A 21,145-nucleotide genomic window follows, 5' to 3' on the forward strand; every position below is an offset into this window, starting at 1 on the left:
TTTCTTCCTCTGTGTCTGCATGAGCTTATCACAAAGTCTCCTTATGTTTGATAAATTTGAGCTAATCTGACCCTTTCTTGTGCAATTAATACCATCTTTGAGCCTGATATTTAAAACTATGAGTAGCTATTAATTTCATAGTAGTTATTGTCCTAACTAAGGAAGCACAAGTCTTATCTTAAAGATAAAGCCCTAGGTGGTAGAGCCAGGTACAAAAGAAAACTGAGCTAAGTTGATATAACATAAGGCAAATAGATGGTCTAAGAAAAATTCTAAGCGACCATTTCACTTAAATGGTGCCCAAGATGCAATTTTGGTCAACCAGATGGTTTTCTATCATATAGACACTACCTTAATGTAAGTTCCTTTTCTAGCTTTCTAGTCATGCCAATATGTTGAGGACAAAATGAGCTTTATGGAAATGAAATCTGTGGAGCTGCTGGAGGCCCTGTGCTCGGGAGGGCCCCACAATTGCTTTCATACTCTGCTGTCACCATCTTGAAATTCATAGTAATTTTAAAACAGGAGATCCCCCGTTTTCATTTCGTGCAGGGCCCTGCAATTTGTGGGTCCGCTCGTGGCTGAAGGCCCCTCCAACTACCAACCAGCTGTCATCCAGGACAAGATTTTATGGACATCATGGCTTTCAGTGGCTAAAGCCCAGCCCTAGCCCCTGTCCCAACAAATTGAAAAGTAAGATTCCAGCCTTAAGACTATTATCATTTATCTAAAAGTTACTGGGTGAATGTTAATTTCCATCCCTTTCCCTCACTCCTTCACATTTTTCCTTTCCCCTTTCCCTCTTCGTTGCTTTATTCTCCTTTTCTCCTTCCATTTCTTCCCCTTCTGATTCACCCACCACCTTACCAATTCTTCCTCCTTCATCCTGTCTTCTGACTTCCATTTCTGATGCTTCACATTCCCACCCCTCTCTCTCCCTTTCCTTTCTCGTGAATCCTCTCCCACCCCCACACCCCGTTCAGGGTGAGATCCTCAAGAGCTGGTACCCTGGGAGCCAGCATGGCCAGAGACAACCAGGCTTAGCATTTCCACTAATGCCAGCTCTGCACTCCTCACATGACTGTGCTCTCAGGTCCTTTCGACCCTGCAGAGATGGAGTCAACTACCATCCCTTGACTTTTCCAACACACATTTAAAATTTGTATCTCCGGCTTTCTAATTTTTCCAGACTGAATGCCAGGAAAATCCACCCTTCAGTTAAAAGATGTGTTGGAAAACAAGTTGCTCTTCGAAATGACCTAAAGAGGAATCTGAGGGAGACAAGGTAGACCAGACACCTGGAGGCTCCTGGAATCTTGGAATTCTGGGTAAGCCAGTCTGACTGTAGTCACTCTTGTCAGCAAGGAAACTGTTAATGTGTTTTATTCACTCTTACGTAACCTGTCACCAGATGGGGTTAAGATCAGTCTGTACGTGCTTCACAGAAGGAGCTGCCTTCTTTTTTCAAAACCTTGCTAAATATGAGAAAGGTAAGCATTATACATTTTGGCTGGCAGAGCTTAAACAAACATATCTGGAGGTGGTGCCAACACAAATGATTTGCCAGGACCTCTGCCAAGTGAAGCTCTGATGATTTTGGCCTGAAGGACTTTGTGCAGTTTCATTAAAGAAAATGCATTATTTGAACTGAAACATGACCCAAGATTGCACAGAGGAATATCTTAGTTCAGTCAAGGTAAGAGATGCACTAATCTTCAGTAGGTTCTGGAAAAGAAGTCAAAATTCTTACTCTTACTGAGGGGGCAAAGTGTAAAGAGCTCCTTCAATATTGCTTGCTTTTTTATTAAGGGACTGTGCTTTTCTTTTTTTTTTTTTTTAAGTATTTATTTATTTAAGAGAGAGAGAGATAGGGACGCCTGGGTGGCTCAGCTGGTTAAGCGGCTGCCTTCGGCTCAGGTCATGATCCCAGCGTCCTGGGATCGAGTCCCACTCCTTGCTCAGCGGGGAGCCTGCTTCTCCCTCTGCCTCTGCCTGCCACTCTGTCTGCTTGTGCTCACTCTCACTCCTCTCTCTCTCTCTGACAAATAAATAAATAAAATCTTTAAAAAAGAGAGAGAGAGAGAGAGATAGAAAAAGTGGGAAGAGGGGCAGAGCGAGAAAGACAAGGAGACTCCCTGCTGAGCAGGGAGATCAACATGGGGCTCAATCCCAGAACCCTGAGATCATGACCTGAGCCAAAGTCAGACACTTAACCAACTGAGCCATCCAGAAGCCCCAGGACTGTGGTTTTCTAGAGGCAGAGGCATTGTGATAGTAGAAAGAGGGGGAAAATATTATTTTTGTGGTTCAGTGACCAAAAGTATTTTGTCAAGTCAATAAAGGTGTATGAGTACTCTGCAGTAACACAAGATGTTGTAACAAATAAACTCCACATTTCCAGTGGTTAATTAATACCATGAAAATGTGTTTCTTGCTCTTATAAAGGACCCAGGCAGGTATGCCTGGTCAGAGGGCAGTTTTCAGTTGTTTCAGGGTACAATTCCCTTCCTTCTTGAAGTTTGTCTGTTTTCTAAGATCTCAGGGCTTTCTAAATCAGATAGAATAACAGAGAACTGGAGAAGCCTCATCCACTTCTAAAAATCCTGTAGCCCATCCAAATGAATATCTATCAACAGATGAGTGGCTAAACCAAATGTGATAGATGCACACAATGGAATATTCCACCTTTAAAGGGAAGGAAATTCTGACACATACTATAACATGGGTGAACTTTGAAGACATCATATTAAGTGAAGTAAGCCAGAGGAAAAGGACAGATATTATAATTCCAGTTATATGAGGTGTCTAGACTAGTCAATTATGGGTAGACAGGGGCACCTGGGTGGCTCGGTCCGTTGAGCATCCAGCTCTTGGTTTCATCTCAGGTCATGATCTCAGTGTCCCGGGATTGATGCCCACAACAAGCTCTTCACTCAGTGGAATCTGCTTCAGAGTCTCTTTCCCTGTCTCTCTCTGCAATAAATCAAATCTTTAAAAAACAAAACAAAACAAAAAACCAAATGTGTGTCGACAGAGAGTAGAACAGTGGTGGCCAGGAACTGGTGGGAGGAAGGAACGAGGAGTTATGGCTTAAAACATACGGAGTTTCAACATCAGCCATCACCAGGGAAATGCAAATAAACAATGAGATATCACCTTATGCCTGTCAGAATGTTTAAAATTTAAAAACACGGGGCACCTGGGTGGCTCAGTGGGTTAAGCCTCTGCTTTCAGCTCGGATCATGATCTCAGGGTCCTGGGATGAAGCCCCGCATCAGGCTCTCTGCTCAGCAGGGGGCCTGCTCCCCCCACCAACTTGTGATCTCTTTCTCTGTCAAGTAAATAAATAAAATCTTAAAATTTTTTTTAATTTAATTAAATAGCACAAGAAACAATAACTTTTGGCAAGGATGTTGAGAAAAAGGAACCCTCGTACACCATTGGTGGGAATGCAAAGTGGTACAGCCACTCTGGAGCACAGTATAGAGGTTCCTCAAAAAGTTAAAAATAGAACTACCCTAAAATTCAGTTATCACACTCCCAGGTATTTACCCCCAAAATATAAAAACACTAATTCAAAGGGGTATATGCCCCCTATGCGTATTGCCGCATTATTTATAATAGCCAAATTATGAAAGCAACCCATGTGTCCATCAACAGATGAATGGATAAAGGTGTGGTATAGGGGTCCTAGATGGCTCATTAGTTGGGCATTGGACTCTTGGTTTGGGCTTAGGGTTGTGGGATTGAGCCCCCCTTTGGGCTCCATACTGAGCGCCAAGTCTGTTTGAGATTCTCTCTCTCTCTCTCCCTTTCCTACTGCTCCTCCCACCCTCTGCCCTCCAACTCACATGCATGCTGTCTCTTTCTCTCTTTCTCTCTCTAAAATAAAAATAAATAAATCTCTTCTGAAAAGGGAGGCGTGCCTGGGTAGCTCAGTTGGTTAAGTGTCAGACTCTTGATTTCGGCTCAGCTCATGATTTCAGGATCATGAGATCTGGCCCCATTTGGGGCTCTGCACTGGGTGTGGAGCTTGCTTAAGATTCTCTTTCCCTCTCACTCTGCCCCTTCCCCATCTCATGCTCACTCTCTCTCTCTCTTAAAAAAGAAGAAGAAGAAGAAGAGATGATATATAGATATACAATGGAATATTCCTCATCCATAAGAAAGAGTGAAATCTTGCCGCTGGCAAAGATGCAGATGGAGCTAGAGAGTATAATGCTAAGCGAAATAAGTCCAAGAAACACAAATATCATATGATCTCATTCATACGTGGAAGTTAAGAAACAAAACAAATGGGGGCGCCTGGGTGGCTCAGTGGGTTAAAGCCTCTGTCTTCAGCTCAGGTCAGGATCCCGGAGTCCTGGGATCGAGGCCCGCATCGGGCTCTCTACTCAGCAGGGAGCCTGCTTCCTCCTCTCCCTCTGCCTGCCTCTCTGTCTACTTGTGATCTCTCTCTGTCAAATAAATAAATCTTAAAAAAAAAAAAAGAAAGAAAGAAAAACAAATGAATGAAGAGGGGAAAGAGAGAGAAAGAGAGACAAACCAAGAAACTGACTACAGACAACAAACTGATGGTTACCGGAGAAGGAGTGGGGGGGGTGCTGGGTAAAATAGGTAATGGGGATCAAAGAACACATTTATCATGATGAGCACTGATAATGTAAAGAATTGTTGGATCAGTATATTGTACACCTGAAATTAATATAACCCTGTGTTAGGTGTACTAGAATTAAAATTAAATTTTTTTTAAAGCTTAAAAATAATAAATATATATAAAATATAAATATATATATATATAAACTGAATAGAGCTTTAGTTTGGGATGGTGAAAAAGGTCTAGAGATGGTGATGATAATTGTACAACAATGTGAATGTACTAACCAACACTGGACTGTAGCTGAACCATTTAAAAATGGTTAAAACAGTAAATTTTATATTAGGTATATTTTATCACAATAATACTAATACTAAAGCCTTCAACCAGGAACTAATTTAGAAAGCCTGGGGACAAAGAGCCCGTGGCTGGATAGTGAGTGAGACAGCACGCTGTTAGAGGAAGCACAACGTTTGGATGGACAGCTAGCCTTTTCTGCCATCACCAGGAAGGGAAAGGGGCAAAGCACTCAAGTATTCTTTTTCAAAAATGATCCCTGCCTGATCCTCACTCATCCCAATTCAAATACGATGTTTTCTGGGTCATGATTTAATCTCAATGTGAATAGTTTGTTCTCATCTTTTAAAATATTGCCTATATAGCTAATATTTATCAAGCCCTTACCATGCTCTGGCCAGTGCTCGAAATGGCCTGCACATATTAAATTATTTAACCAGGGGCTCCTGGGTGGCTCAGTGAGTTAAGCCTCTGTCTTCAGCTCAGGTCATGGTCTCAGGGTCCTGGGATCAAGTTCCTCATTGGACTCTCTGCTTGGCAGGGAGCCTGCTTACCCTGCCTCTCTCTGTCAAATAAATAAAATCTTTTTAAAAAATAAAATAAGTAAATAAATTATTTAACCATAGTAAAACCTTTATGAGGTAGATACTCTTGTTATTCTTAAAGTACAGGAGCTGAGAGGCGCCTGGGTGGCTCAGTCGGTTCAGCGTTCAACTCTTGATTTTGGCTCAGTTCGTGATCTCAGGGTCATGAGATTGAGCCCCACATCAGGATCAATGCTCTGCGCAGAGTCTGCTGGAGATTCTCTCACTCCTCCCTCCTCTGCTCCTCCCTTGACTTGGGCTCTAAATAAATAAGTAAATAAATGAAATCTGCAAAAAGTAAAATAAAATACAGGACCTGAGGCCCAGAGAGATTCTGTAGGCAGGCCAGGATGCACAGCTACTGAATAGCATAGACAGGACCGGACCCACTGTCCGGTAGATCCTGTATTCTTGACCACTATATGGCACTACCTTCTGGAAGCTGTGGTATATTGATTGATCAGTGCTATATATGGCTAAGCCAGTAGTTCAGCTTCTCCTAATACTGGCTTACCCAATAGAGAAGGTTTAATTTCTCGTATTTGAAAAGTAGTCTAAGGTGTTGGATGGTCCAGGAGAAGCCAGCTCTGCTCTACAATGTCATTTAGGGACCCAGACTCTTTCTTTTGCCCCACCTTCCCTGAAGGTGTATCCCTTGTGCTCCAGCATGTCCTGGTTCTAGACCAAAGGAAATGGGAAAGAGGAAGAGAAAGGAAAGCAGCTTCCTTCTAAGTATATGGTCTGGAAGTCACGAGTGCCACTTCATTCCTATGGCTCAGCCATAATTTAGTTGTATTGTTACTCGTAGCTATAAGGGGAGCTGAGAATTTAGTGTCTACCTAGGCAATCATGGACACATTTGGAATTAGGGGAGGTTTGCTTATTAGCAATCTCTGCCATGCATGGTCATCACGTAAAAATCCTATGCTTAATCGTCAGAGCTTAGGTAGTAACCAGGTACCAGAGATAGAGACTTACTAAGAACAGTCTGTATTGAAAGCAAGGTGGAAAAACTCTAGGTCATAGAGAGTAAGGTGAAAAACAGTCTGTAGAAGAAGGTAGGACAGACTGGTGCTGGGATGAATCCTGATATTGGATTCCAAAAGACTCAGGTTCTAATCTGCCTTTTCCATTTACTAGTGTGTGAGGATAGGCAACTTAGTTAACTTCCCTCAACTCTGGTTTTTCTCATCTGTAAGATGAAATTGACAATAATACCTACTTCCAGAATTATTTTGGCAATTAATAAGATGAGACATATAATGTCTAATAAACATGTCAAGTTTAACATCTCCCAAACCAAGCTCTCAATATTCATTCTTTTTTTTTTTAAGATTTTATTTATTTGACAGAGAGAGAGAGATCACAAGTAGGCAGAGAGGCAGGCAGAGAGAGATTGGGGAGGAAGAACGCTCCCTGTGGAGCAGAGAGCCCGATGTGGGGCTCGATCCCAGGACCCTGAGATCATGACCTGAGCCGAAGGCAGAGGCTTTAACCCAGTGAGCCACTCAGGCGTCCCTCAATATTCATTCTTAAACCAGCTCTTCATGGGGTCTTTTCTATCATAGCAGATGGCAACATCATCCTTCTGAGTCTCAGGCTAAAATCATTGAAGTTGTCATTGATTGTCATTTTCCTTTTTCATATCTAAACCATCAGCAAATCCTGTCCACTCTTCACTCAAACCACATCTGTAATTCAGCCCCTTCTCACCATGTGTCCTCTGCTGCCACCCTGGTCCAAGTCATTGTCTCACTTTGCCTGGATTATTGCAACAGCCTCCTAGGTTTCTCCTGGCTTCTACCTGGACATCCTACAATATTCCCCAGCAACCAAAGTCATCTTTTAAAATACAAGACTGGGGGCGCCCGGGTGGCTTGGTGAGTTAAAGCCTCTGCCTTTGGCTCAGGTCATGATCCCAGGGTCCTGGTATCAAGCCCCGCATCGGGCTCTCTGCTCAGCAGGGAGCCTGCTCTCTCCTCTCTCTCTCTCTCTGCCTGCCTCTCTACTTGTGATCTCTGTCAAATAAATAAATAAAATCTTAAAAAAAAAAATACAAGACTGATTCTGCTCAAGGTTGTTGACCCTGACAGCCAGCTCTTTCCCAGCAAAATAGTTTTTTTCAGAAATAGCAAAGGTATTGCCAGTCAAGATATTCAAGCTATGGCAAACCATAAGCAAGTCTGGAGATGAAGGGACAGAAAACTTTATAGAGAAAAGTAGGAAACTGGGAGGGACTGCTTTGAATTAAAGTCTTTTGGAGGAAAGCAAGAGATCAGGGTATTATGGTTTCTCATTGGCTGGGTTGTGGGGTTTTTTTATTATTATTTTTTATTGATTGAGGTTGTTGCCGGGCAAGGAGGTAAGGTATGTCTCTTTCTGTTGGGTCTACAATTGATGACAAGTGATAGGGTGTAGGAGGTTCCCCTCTGGCCTCCTTACTCCATTTTAAATGAGGTTTCTTTTATTCAGTTTCACATTTCCCCTTTTTGATCCAGATTTTCTCCAAAGTAGCACTGGTCAAGAGTTTGGTTTTCTGCACTTAGTGGTTTTTGTCCTTTGGTGCCAGGAAGGACCTATTCCGGTTGTTATGTACCACATCAGAGGGCAAGTGCATAGCAGTTGGAAACCATGTAAGAACATAACTGGTCTCCAGGGAGGTTAGGATACTAACCTGGCAGGGGAGATACCATGATCATGTACGCTGTTTTCCGAGCGTGAGGCTCATCCTTGGTATTCCAGATGGGCTGACCCCTGAGATGTCCCCAAATGCGGGAAACTCAACTGCATAATTTGTGGTAGTGCAGGACTTGTTTGCACTCACCCCTGGGCAAACACACACACACACACACACACAAAACAAAACAAAAAAAACAAGTTTAGTTAGGAGAGAGAACTCTCAGGTAGTTCTTATCTGAAGTCTATATCTTGTCAAGGTCATAAATGTCAGAGAGCATATCAAAACACTGAACTGGTGTCACCCTATAGAATTTATTTCTACAAAGATTTGCCAAGCAGCAGGCACAAGACTTAAAAATAACTATGCAAAGCAGAATCAAAAGTAACATGACAAATCTAGTTTTTATGATGGTTCTAAACCAGGAGCCCAAACCTGAAGGTAACGCGCTAAGTAGGTCGAAAGATTGAGGTGGGGGGGGGGTCAATAGGTGAAATTTGTTATAACCAACGGGCTTGTTCTCTGATCTCGTGTAATTGAATTTCTACGCCTTCAGAGGCATTTATCCATGTGCAACAGGTGGATTTGTAATCGTACAAATGCCCCCTTGTTCAGCAGTTAGGTAATCAAGGGCTCTGGGATTGTCAAAAAGTACTTTGGTCAAGTCAGGTGATCGTGGTTCAGCTGCTACTGCTCTAGCTGTGGAATCAGTTAGCTATCTTAGGTTAGGGAGAGATTTCTGAGGATTCATTGGCATGTACTCTGATTCAGAGCAGAAAGGCTTATTTTGAAAGGATATTAGAAAGGAATTTTTCATTTTGGAAAATGCTTCTTTTCCAAAGAAATGTAGCTGAGGCATCGTTCAAGCCTCCGCCCAAATGTCATATCGTCACAGTGTCTTTCCATGAACACCCCATCTACACCAGCCTCTACGTCCTGCTGGTCTTCACTCTGTCTTATTTCTTTCCTAGCACCTCCTCCTATCTGACCCTGGTTACTATTTATTTGCTTACTCATTTAATGGCTGTCTCCCTTTAAGGCTGTCTCCCTTCCATGAGAATATAAGCTCCAAGAGAGGAGCACCTTACCAGTCTTACTTACTACTGCATCCCAGTGGCTTGATACAGCGGCTGCTCTTTACATGTTGTTAAATATTTCTTAAATTAATGAATGTGTGAGGGGCGTTGGGCTGGCTCCGTCGCTGGTGGAGCTTGTGACTCTTGATCTTGGGGTTAGGAGTTCAAGCCCCACATTCGGTGTAAAGATTACTTAAAATAAATAAAGGAATGAATGAGCCTGGAAAAAAAAAATGAAGGTGCAGGATAGTTTCGTGAAGAGGTGTATCCTTTAAGGCAATAGTAACCCCAGTAACAGATAAATCCACATATCCCAGTGGCTTATAGAATAGTTTATTCACCATTTAAATGAAATCCATTCAGGAGAGCAAGCTATTTTGTGTGTGTGTTTCTGGTCTCCTACTGGGCTTTCCTGTCCTCCACATTTGGTCAGCAGGGGGAATAAGAGGCTGGTGAATCACCAGTGAAAGCTTTTGTAGGCTAGAGGTGACATACATTACCTCCTCTTGTTTTATTTTGGCTGGCTCTCAATTATATGGCTGCTTCATTCAAAATCTGTAAGTTTGAAGCCTGTTCAAAATGTCTGAGTTGAGCGGCAACTGGCAGGCTCAGTTGGTGAGCATGTGATTCTTGCTCGCGAGGCCATAAGTTCAAGTTACACCATGAGTTGGGCATAAAACTTACTTTAAAAAATTTTTTTTTCCATCATCACTTGCTTTTTTAATTTTTTAAAAGATTTTATTTGTTTATTTGACAGAGAGGGAGAGAGACAGTACAAGCAGGGCGAGCAGCAAGGCAGAGGCCCCTGCTCAGCAGGGAGTCTAATGCAGGGCTAGATCCTAAGTTCCTGAGATCACAGTCTGAGCCCAAGATCAAGGCTGAACCAACTGAGCCACCCAGGCACCCCCAGACACTTTCTTAATAATGAAGCAAACTTTTATATTTCAGTTGCGAATTGTATTCTGACACTAAAAAATCATTGGTTGGTAATAATAAGATGAATTAATGTTTTTGAAAAATGTGAAGCTGTCATTGATTAAAGAATGAATCAAGTCAGTCACAGAAACACTAAAGTGTCTGCTCTTGTCCTGATGTTCCCAAAGACAGTAACAAGGTCAAACACCAAAAAACCTAAACATAAATTATTTATGTAAAATGCATTCATTTATAACAGAATTGCCATAAATTTAAGGGAAAATAAAATTATAAAGTTAACTTTTAGTAAATACTTGTGGTAATTGTAAGTTAAAACATCACTTTTTTTTCTAATAAGCTATGGTCAGGATATTTTTCTTGGGTGTCCTTAATGATGTCCTATTGCCTTCGTCTTCTCTATGACTGTCTATAGAACAATCTCTACAAAATCAGTTTCTCCATTTATAACACATGTCTTCCTCCTCAGGCAAACAGTATTATAATTTAACCTTAAATACGGCATCTACAAGATGATTTGGTGGGGAAGAAACCAAATAACTAATCCCAGAAAACTAAGGACAGCAGAGGAAAAAGGGAAATGAAGCTAACAGTAGGGCAGGCAAGAGAACACAACTTGGATCTAATGGTGGGAAATGGGAAACGGGACAGGAGGTGGGTGCATGTGTGGCTTGTGCCTGAGTGGAGATGTGATAGTGCTTAATCACTTCTGGACAAAGTCACGTCTTCTTATAACTTTTCTACACTGGATTACAACTATCTGTTGCTCTCCTGTTTCCCCACTGGATCAGGCTCCTTGAGTGTAGGAACCTTGTCCTTTCTTCTTCAGATTCTCAGCTCTTCCATAATGCCTATACACAGGAAGGCCTCAATTCATGTTTAAATGAGATTCTATAATAAGACTGTTGAAATGACCTCGAGAGAGGAACGCTTCCCACATCCTCCTCCAGACAGCCAGCCATCCCCCCGGGCAAGAGATTGGCAGCTATTTCTTTAAGAAACTGAATCACACAAGAGGAAAGTTCTATAGATTCTGACATGTGGGGGTCCAAAATGGAAAAATCTGATGGTCCTCTGAAAAAACTACAGTGAACCAGCCAATGTCTCTAGAATTTCTATTTGATTTTTTAGAACGGGGGACACAGGATTGCCAGGCATTTGAAAAATATGCCTCCAACATGGCGGATAAAGACCATAAATAACTTTTGAAAGACTGAAAATAAACAATAAAGAGAGGAAAATAAAAACTTAAACTTTAATTGATATCCTCAGAGAGATATGAAAAGATACTGCATACAAGAAACAAAGATATTGGGGGCGCCTGGGTGGCTCAGTGGGTTAGGCCACTGCCTTCGGCTCGGGTCATGATCCCAGGGTCCTGGGATCGATTCCCACATCGGGCTCTCTGCTCAGCAGGGAGCCTGTTTCCCTTCCTCTCTCTCTGCCTGCCTCTCCGCTTACTTGCGATCTCTGTCTGTCAAATAAATAAATAAAATCTTTAAAAAAAAAAGAAACAAAGATATTATTGATATTAAAGATATTATAAATATTATTAAAAGGAAATAGCAGAGAATAAAATAGAGTTCTTAACAATCACAGATTAGATGACAGGCATAAAAAAATTCTGTGAAAACTTTGGCAGGTGAAATTAAGAAAATAGCTAGAAAGAACAAAAAGAGAAAAAAAAAAGGAAAAGTTTTTTTTGTTGTTGCTTTTGTTTTTAGTATATCCAGTACACTCAATATCTAATAGGAAGAAAATAAAGATATACTTAAAAATAAGAAAAGGAGGAAATTTCAATAAAACCAAAGAAGAAAGGTAACTAGAATTGATGGAAATAATTGTCCAAACTGAAAGGACAACTTGCATGTGAGTGTCCAGATTGAAAGATTGCTACTAATACGGAATGAGAAAATATTTATAAAAAAGTGCATGATCGCCCGAAAGATACAAATGTAGTGATCTGAAGGGGCACGTGCACCCGAATGTTTATAGGAGCAATGTCTACAATAGCCAAACTATGGAAAGAACCTAGATGTCCACCAACAGATGAATGGATAAAGAAGATGTGGTATATATACACAATGGAATACTATGCAGCCATCAAAAGAAATGAAATCTTGCCATTTGCAATGACGTAGATGGAACTAGAGGGTGTTATGCTTAGCAAAATAAATTTCTCAATCAGAGAAAGACAATTATTATACGATCTCCCTGATATAAGGAAGTTGAGAGGCAACATGGGGGGGTTGGGGATAGAAAAAGAATAAACGGAACAAGATGGGATCAGGAGGGAGACAAACTGTAAGAGATTCTTAATCTCATGAAACAAACTGAGGGTTGCTGGGGGGGGAGGGTAGGGACATTGGGGAGGGTATGTGCTATGGTGAGTGCTGTGAAGTGCGTAAGCCTGGAGAGTCACAGACCTGTAACATTATATGTTAATTTTTAAAATCTAAAAAAAAAAAAAAAGTGCATGATTGCAAACCACTAAGGACAGAGATGATTATAAACACTCATGGAGAGAAAATCACTTCGCATTTAAAAGTTTGATGAGGAATGCTTCGGTGGCTCAGATGGTGAGGCATCTGCCTTTGGCTTGGGTCATGATCCCAGCCAGGATCCTGGAATCAAGTCCCACATCAGGCTCCCTGCTCATCCAGGAGTTTGCTTCTCCCTCTGCTTGCTGCTCTCCCTGCTTGTGCTCTCTTTCTTTCTCACTGACAAATAAAATCTTAAATAAATAAATAATAGAAGTTTGAGGAGATGGGGTGCCCAGGTGGCTCAGTCAGTTAAGCAACTCACTCTTGGTTTCAGCTCAGGTCATGATCTCAGGGTGGCAGGTCTGATCCACACATGGGACTCTGTACTCAGTTGTAGAATCTGCTGTCCTTCTCTCTTTCTCTCTCAAATAAAAAACTAAATAAAACCTTTAAAAGAACATTTAAGGAGATAACAACAACATTAGGGAGCTAAAAGACTAGGGAGCGATGCCTATAAATTTCTGAGGAGACCTAGTTTTAAAACTAGAGCTCTATAAGAAAATTATCAGGGAAATATTGGGTAGAGGGAGACATTCTCAGGCAAGTTTGAAAATGTAGATGCAAACAGAATTGAAAGCTTGCCAACCTGCTATATGGCCTTTCTCAAGAAATAATGAGAAGATGTGCTTCATCAAAATGACAGGATAAATTAAGATAATACCTACTTCAAGGGGTACCTGGGTGGCTCAGTCGTTAAGCGTCTGCCTTTGGCTCAGGTCATGATCCCAGGGTCCTGGGATCAAGCCCCGAATCAGGCTCCCTGCTCAGTGGGAAGCCTGCTTCTCCCTCTCCCACTCCTCCTGCCTGTGTTCCCTCTCTTTCTGTGTCAAATAAATAAATAGAATATTTAAAAAAAAATTTTTTTTTAAATACCTACTTCAAGAATTAGAAGAAAAACAGGGAACTACAAGAGAGGTGAGGTTATAGCAGGCCTACCGAGTGACAAAGCAGATTGGAACATGAGGCAGAAGAGTTCCAGGAGGGCCATTTCCATGATGTGCCAGAGCCAACTTGTACGGGCTCACAATAAGACACTGTGTCCTTCTCTTTCCAACCCTGCAGTCACTGACATCACGACTGGTAGCTTGAAGTAGGTCCTGTATAAATCTGTATTTACACAATGAAAGGGGAAAAGCTAAACTTCAGAGTTCAGTTACCCCTACACCCCCCGCCCAGGTCAGCTAGCTGTTAATGATTTACCAGCCCTCTCCAGAACTTAGCAGATTTCCTGTTACATTTACTATGTGGAAATTTATAGTAAGAAGTATTTTACAAATCTATTGGGAATGTGGGAAACTTTAGCCGTAATTTCAAAACTAAGCAAGTGGGGGGGAAAATGAGGTAGTTACTATCTCTAGGAAATACAAAAAGTACACAGTAAAAATAGTATAATACAATCTCTGGCTCAGCTATGAGCAAATTTTATGGAATTGTAATAATGACAACCCTGAATATGGATGTAATTAAAATTGGAGTATCATTATACTGGAGCGAAGAAAAGAGGGGAAAGGGTCTATGAAAGGGAGCTGAAATCTTCACCTGTCATACTGGAAGTGGAGGCAGGCATGAGAACGTCCCTTCTCAGATTTCTTTTTTTTTTTTTTAATTTTTCATTTCTTTTCAGTGTAACAGTACTCATTGTTTTTGCACCACACCCAGTGCTCCATGCAATCCGTGCCCTCTCTAATATCCACCACCTGGTTCCCCCAACCTCCCACCACCCGCCCCTTCAAAACCCTCAGGTTGTTTTTCAGAGTCCATAGTCTCTCATGGTTCATCTCCCCTTCCAATTTCCCTCAACTCCCTTCTCCTCTCCATCTCCCCCTGTCCTCCATGTTATTTCTTATGCTCCACAAGTAAGTAAAATCATATGATAATTGACTCTCTCTGCTTGACTTATTTCACTCAGCATAATCTCTTCCAGTCCCGTCCATGTTGCTACAAAAGTTGGGTATTCATCCTTTCTGATGGAGGCATAATACTCCATAGTGTATATGGACCACATCTTCCTTATCCATTCGTCCGTTAAAGGGCATCTTGGTTCTCAGATTTCTGACTGTGGGGAACACACACACATCCATGCAATGGGCCCAGTCGCTGCGCTTTGAAATCCCTCACTACCTTTATGCCAAGTCTGTACTTCCCAGGGGCTGCTCCCAGCAGGGACTGAGAGAGAAAGGGATATTAAGGTGAACTGGTTTCTGGGAGAGAGGGGATTTCTCCAATGGGTGACCCTGATTCAGAGAGTCCCCAATGGCCTTGCTGACTTTTCCTTCGAATTGTTCTGCACTATAAAGTGATTCTGCCCAATCTTCCCCCTTTCCCTCTCTCTGACTTAGGAAGCCCTGCAGAACCGTCTGACAGTATTGCAATTTTCCCTTTGTTCCCTCTCTCTTTGTCCTTAGAGGCATTGTCCTAATAAATTTCCCACTTTTGTGCCTGCCTCTTGGAGGGTCTAGACTAACCCAGAAGTCAGTTAATAATACCGAAAGTTAATCAAAAGGGACGCCTGGGTGGCTCAGTTGGTTAAGCAGCTGCCTTCAGCTCAGGTTATGATCTCAGCATCTTGGGATCGAGTCCCACATCGGGCTCCTTGCTCGGCGGGGAGCCTGCTTCTCCCTCTGCCTCTGCTTGCCATTCTGTCTGCCTGTGCTCGCTCTCTCCCCCTCTCTCTCTCTGATAAATAGATAAAATCTTTAAAAAAAAAAAAAGAAAGTTAATCAAAAGATGGCTGTATATACCTTATTTTCCTAGAATATGCATGTAACTATTAAAAGAAAAGGCTAAAAAAAAAGAAAAAACTAAAAGAAGTGATAAAGGAGCATACATTTTTAGAAGTCTTCAGTATGACTCGACTTTTTAATGTGTGTATGTATTAACTTTGTAAGTAAATTGTCTTTAAAATGACAGACCATTACGGTAGACATTGCTTGCTTTAGATTATTGAGGGAAACCGAGATTTTATCTCGATTTTATCAACTGTACTTCTGGGAGATGATCAGTCCCTGCAATGACTCCTTCCACTTTGTTTTGGGCGTTAGTGGGTTCAGGCTCTTTCATTAAACTCCTTGCAGACAGCGCCACCAAGAGGGAGCGAAATTATCTGCCATCGGAGGGCCTGTGTTGAAATGAAAGCACTATTTGCATTGTCCTTGAGTTGTTTCTGTGTTTAAAATGTGTGGAACAATAGTTTTTAGAGATGTTATTTTTTCCCCTTCTCTCCTCCCTATTTTGGGTAGACAAGTGTTTAGTATAACTTTGCCTTAGAATTTCTGCAAAGGCCATCAAAAGTGGTATAAATCCTCATTAAAACTTTTAAATAAAATCCAGGAGAGTAACTTTTCACACATATACAAAATGTTTTATATGCTATGACTACTTATTAAAACATTATATTTTATTACCTAAAAACAATAATAACTCATTCACCATCTTCATGATCAAGACTATTTTTCCATGCTGTGTTCAAGTCTTCATAAAAAAACTTACCCAATCCCAATCCTTTAAAGTTTTCAGAAGAATGTAGTGGGAAATTCTAGTTAAATTGGTAGATTGAGACATAAACTTACCACCATTCCTTTTCATAATTTCTCTAAAATACCAATTAAGGAATCTTTAAAAACTATAAAAGGACGGGCGCATGGGTGGTTCAGTGGGCTAATACGCCTCTGCCTTCACCTCTGGTCATGGTCTCAGGATCCTGGGATCGAGCCCCGCATCAGGCTCTCTGCTCAGCGGGGAGCCTGCTTCCCCCTCTCTTTCTGCCTGCCTCTCTGCCTACTTGTGATCTCTCTCTGTCAAATAAATAAATAAAATCTTTAAACAAAAAAGAGCTATAAAAGTACAGAATTTTTTAAAAAAGAAAAAAGACTACAACAGAGAAGAGAATGTAGAAAGCAGATGGATGTGTGCTAAGTAACTTAGTAGAACAGAAAAAATCTGAAACCTAAAACCCCAGAAGGTAAAGCGAAAAGAAGCAGACTAATTTTTTCACGTAACTTTTGAGTAAATTAAAGTAAAACAAGTAAACAAGTGTGATATCCTCAAGTTTTAAGATACTAGGACATAAGATATTCTTAGAACAAAAAAAAGTACTAATTTATAAAAGGAACATTTTGAGGGGTACCTGGGTGGCTGTTGGTTAAGCGTCTGACTTCCGCTCAGTTTGTGACCTTGGGGTCCTGCGTTTTAGCCCCAGTCAGATGTGGTGCTCTGCAGGGAGTCTGCTTATCCTTCCCCCAACTTGTGTTCTCACTTCCTCATTCGCTGGCTTGCTCTCTATCTCAAATAAATAAATAAAATCTTAAACACACACACACACACACACGTTTAGAAGGTAAAGCCAAGGAAATTCCACAGAAATTAAAACAGAGACAAAGAGATCTAAAATAAAAGAAAGAACAGATAAGAAAACAAGAGAACCAGAAAAGTTCCAAATAATAAAAGAAAGGGAGGGAGGAAATTAACAAAAAAAGTATTACCAAAAAATTCCCCTCTTCATTTAGTCGTGAATTCATTTGTTCATGTATAGTGAGTACCTATGATGTGCCAGAACCTGGGGGACACAGCATTAAAGAGTAAGGCAGTAAAATTCCTGATCTTCCGGAGCTTACTCAGAAATGAAGGTTATAACTCTTCAGATAGAAAGAGCCCTCTGAATATTATAGCCAATAAATTTTAAAATATTGGCAGTAAAGCACATCAACATGAATTTTCAGAACACCAGGATGATGATAATATCCCTAAATCTTTCAGAAAGAGAAAAAAGTTTATATACAAAATCTTGTGAATGGAAAAAACAGGCTTCTCAACATACACACAGGAACTAGAAGACAATGGAACAGTATCTTCGTAATCTCAGAAGAAATTATTTTCTACTGAAAATTAAGTTCCCAGCCAAATCAACGTGAGGGTAGAATATAGTCATCTTCAAACATTCCAAGTTTTCAAAACGTTATTTATCATGTTGTTTTTATTGGGAAGCTGCTTAGAAAAGATTCTCCACATGATGGAAAGTTAACTAAAAAAGACATAGGATCTAGGGAACAGGGAATCCCACACAAGAAAGGAAAAGGAAGTTCCAGGATGATCGTTGTGCATCAGACCTAGAGAGCAACCAATCCCAACTGGAACAGAAGGCCAAGGAGCTCCAGCGGTGGCTATTTGCAGAAAGAGTGAGAGCAAGAGAGAAGGGTTGCGGGGAGTAAATGGCTTACCTGATTCATATGTATACCTTAAGAGGACATTTACCCTGCTATCAAGAATTATGAATGAATGACTAAAGGATGGATGAATAAAGCAAGAATACACTAAAAACGAAAAAGGCAGTTTTTTGGAGGTGTAAGATAACTAATTGATTGAAAGTAAATAAGAATATGTAAAATAGGGGCACCCGGGTTGCTTAGTCAGTTGGGCGTCTGACTTGTGGTTTCCCTCAGGTCATGATCTCCAATCATGAGATAGAGCCCCCTGTTGGGCTCTATGGTGAGCATGGAACGGGCTTGAGATTCTCTCTCTCTCTCTCTCTCTCTGCTCTTCCCGTCCTTTATGCACATGTGTAAAATTGGAGAAAAAATAGTAGAGTGAACCTGTTATTTATCAAGAAATAAATAACTGTCAGCCCCATGAAAATTGAGTAGCTTTTTGTTGTTGTTGTTGTTGTTGTTTCCCTTTTTCTTGTTTCCCTTCCCTCAGGGGACATGCCTAGAAAAATTTTGCTATGGCCAGTGTCAAAGACATTATTGTCTGTGCTCTCTTCCAGGATTTTCATGGTTTCAGGTCTCACATTTAGGTCCTTAATCCATCTTGAGTTTTGTGGGGTTTTTTTTGAAGATTTTATGTATTTATTTATCAAAGATTGAGAGAGAGAGAGAGCCCGAGCAGGGGTAGCAGCAGGCAGAGGGAGAAGCAGGGTCCCCACTGAGCAAGGAGCCCGATGCAGGACTCAATCCTACAATCCTGAGATCATGACCTGAGCCAAAGGCAGACACTTAACCAACTGAGCAAACCAGGTGTCCCCATTTTGAGTTTATTTTTGTGTATGGCGTAAGAAAGTGGCCCAGTTTCATTCTTTTTCTGTAGTTGTCCAGTTTTCCCAACACCGTTTGTTGAAGGGACTGTCTTTTTCCCTTTGCATATTCTTGCCTCTTCTTTATTGGGACTACATCAAAATAAAAAGCTTCTGTACAGCAAAGGAAATAGTCAACAAAACTAAAAGACAACCTACTGAATTGGAGAAGATATTTGCAAATGACATATCCAATGAAGGGCTAATATCCAATATAGGGGATGTTGGATATTAACATAGAGAACTTGTACAACTCGACACTACAAAACTCAGATAATCCAATTTAAAAATGGGCAGAAGATGTGAACAGACATTTCTCCAAAGAATACATACAGATGGCCAACAGACATATGAAAAACTACTCAGCATCACTCATTATCAGGGAAATGTAAATCAACAATGAGATGTCACCTCACAGCTCTCAGAAAAGCTAAAATAAAAAACACAAGAAACAAGTGCTGGTAAGGATGCAAAGAAAAATGAATCTTCTTGTACTGCTGGTGGGAATGCAAACTGGAAAACAGTACAGAGGTTCCTCAAAAAATTAAAAATAAAACTATCCTAAGATTCAGTAATCACTCCACTGGGTATTTACTCAAAAAATACAAAAACACTAATTCAAAGGGGTACATACACCCCTGTGTTTATTGTAGTGTTATTTACAATAGCCAAATTATGGAAACAGCCCACGTGTCCATCGATAGATGAATGAATAAAGAAGATGTATATATAGACAATGGAATATTATTCAGTCAGAAAAAAAAGAATGAAATGTTGCCATTTGCAACAACGTGGGTGGAGCTAGAGAGTATAATGCTAAGGAAGTAAGTCAGTCAGAGAAAGATAAATATCATATGATCTCACTCATTTGTGGAATTTAGGAAACAACAAATGAACAGAGTGGGGGGGGACAGATAAAAAACAGACTCTTGACTATAGAGAACAGGTGGTTACCTGAGGGGAGGTGATGGGGGATGGGAGAAACAGGTGAAGAGGATTAAGAGTACACTTATTAGGATGAGCACTGAGTAACGTATAGAATTTTTGAATCACTATATTGTACACCTGAAACTAAGATAACATTGCATGTTAACCATTCTGGAATTAAAAAAGAAAAACAAAACAAAAGAAAAGAAAAAAACAAAACCCAAAAAACCCTCAGAGATAGACACTGATCAGTGGGGATGATTGTGGTGGGGAGGGTGAGAGAAGAGGAGGACTTATGCCTTTTTTTTTTTTTTTTTTTAAGTTTTTCTGCTAATTCCAAGTGACAGATCTTGAAGTCAGTGTCTATTAATTCCTGTTTTTCTTGATTTTGTGTTCACTCTTTACTACTTCTTGATATGTCTAGAAAAATTTTAGTTTTGTGCAAAACAGTATGAATAATACATTGTTTAAAAAAATTATTTTTAAAGATATTTTTTATTTATTTGACACAGAGAGAGAGGTCACAAGTAGGCAGAGAGGCAGGCAGAGAGAGAGAAGGAAGCAGGCTCCCTGCCAAGCAGAGAGCCCGACGCGGGGCTCGATCCCAAGACCCTGGGATCATGACCAGAGCCGAAGGCAGAGGCTTTAACCCACTGAGCCACCCAGGTGCCCCTAAAATTTTTTTAAATAAGTAAATGAGTGGGGCAGAGGGTACTGCTTTTCATTACAGGTCTTGTTAAAATCTGAGTACATGTCTTTCTCCAATAAAAATTTAAATTATAGGGCACCTGGGTGGTTCTGTGGGTTAATCCTCTGGGTCAGGTCATGATCTCAGGGTCCTGGGATCGAGGCCTGCATCAGGCTTTCTGCTCGGCAGGGAGCCTGCTTCCCTTCCTATCTCTCTGCATGCCTCTTTGCCTTGTGATCTTGTGATCTGTCAAATAAATAAATAAAAATCTTTTTTAAAAAATAAAATAAAAATCTTTAAATTATAAAAATAGAGTTAAAATTGATGCTACTTGAAACAGTTGTCAAACAGTATATAATAAAACAGAAAAAGGATTCCTTGATAAATCTATTCTATTTAACAAATTTTTAAAATGTGCGCTCTTCTGGCTAGTTCAGGTACTCATTGAATTTGAAGAAAGAGCAGAGGAATAAGTCATCCATGAAAATAAGTTTTGGTCCATTACCCTAGAACAAAGAGAAATCAGGTAACTATACGTACCGCGTACCGCGTGAACATTTCATAATGGGCAGAATTGTTGAATCACTACATTGTGTTCCTAAACCTAATGTAACATTGTCTGTCAACTGCAATTCAACAGTAAAATAAAAAGTTTTATTTATTTTTATTTATTTATTTTTAAATAGGCTCCATGCCCAGTGTAGAGCCCAGTGCAGGGCTTAAACTCACAACCCTATGACCAAGACCTGAGCTAAG

At 40.7% G+C, this 21,145-nt stretch overlaps 1 non-coding gene across 1 annotated transcript; it reads left to right on the top strand.

Annotated features, from left to right (window-relative positions):
• The first annotated feature begins 8,144 nt into the window (after positions 1 to 8,144).
• LOC123391889 lies at positions 8,145 to 8,308 on the top strand. Its single transcript, XR_006606573.1, has one exon. It is a non-coding gene; the product is annotated as a U1 spliceosomal RNA (small nuclear RNA).
• Positions 8,309 to 21,145: the final 12,837 nt, after the last annotated feature.

The sequence above is a fragment of the Mustela putorius genome, unplaced genomic scaffold (assembly GCF_011764305.1).
Source record: "Mustela putorius furo isolate JIRA1106 unplaced genomic scaffold, ASM1176430v1.1 tig00000382_pilon_pilon_pilon, whole genome shotgun sequence".
NCBI classification, from domain to species: domain Eukaryota; kingdom Metazoa; phylum Chordata; class Mammalia; order Carnivora; family Mustelidae; genus Mustela; species Mustela putorius.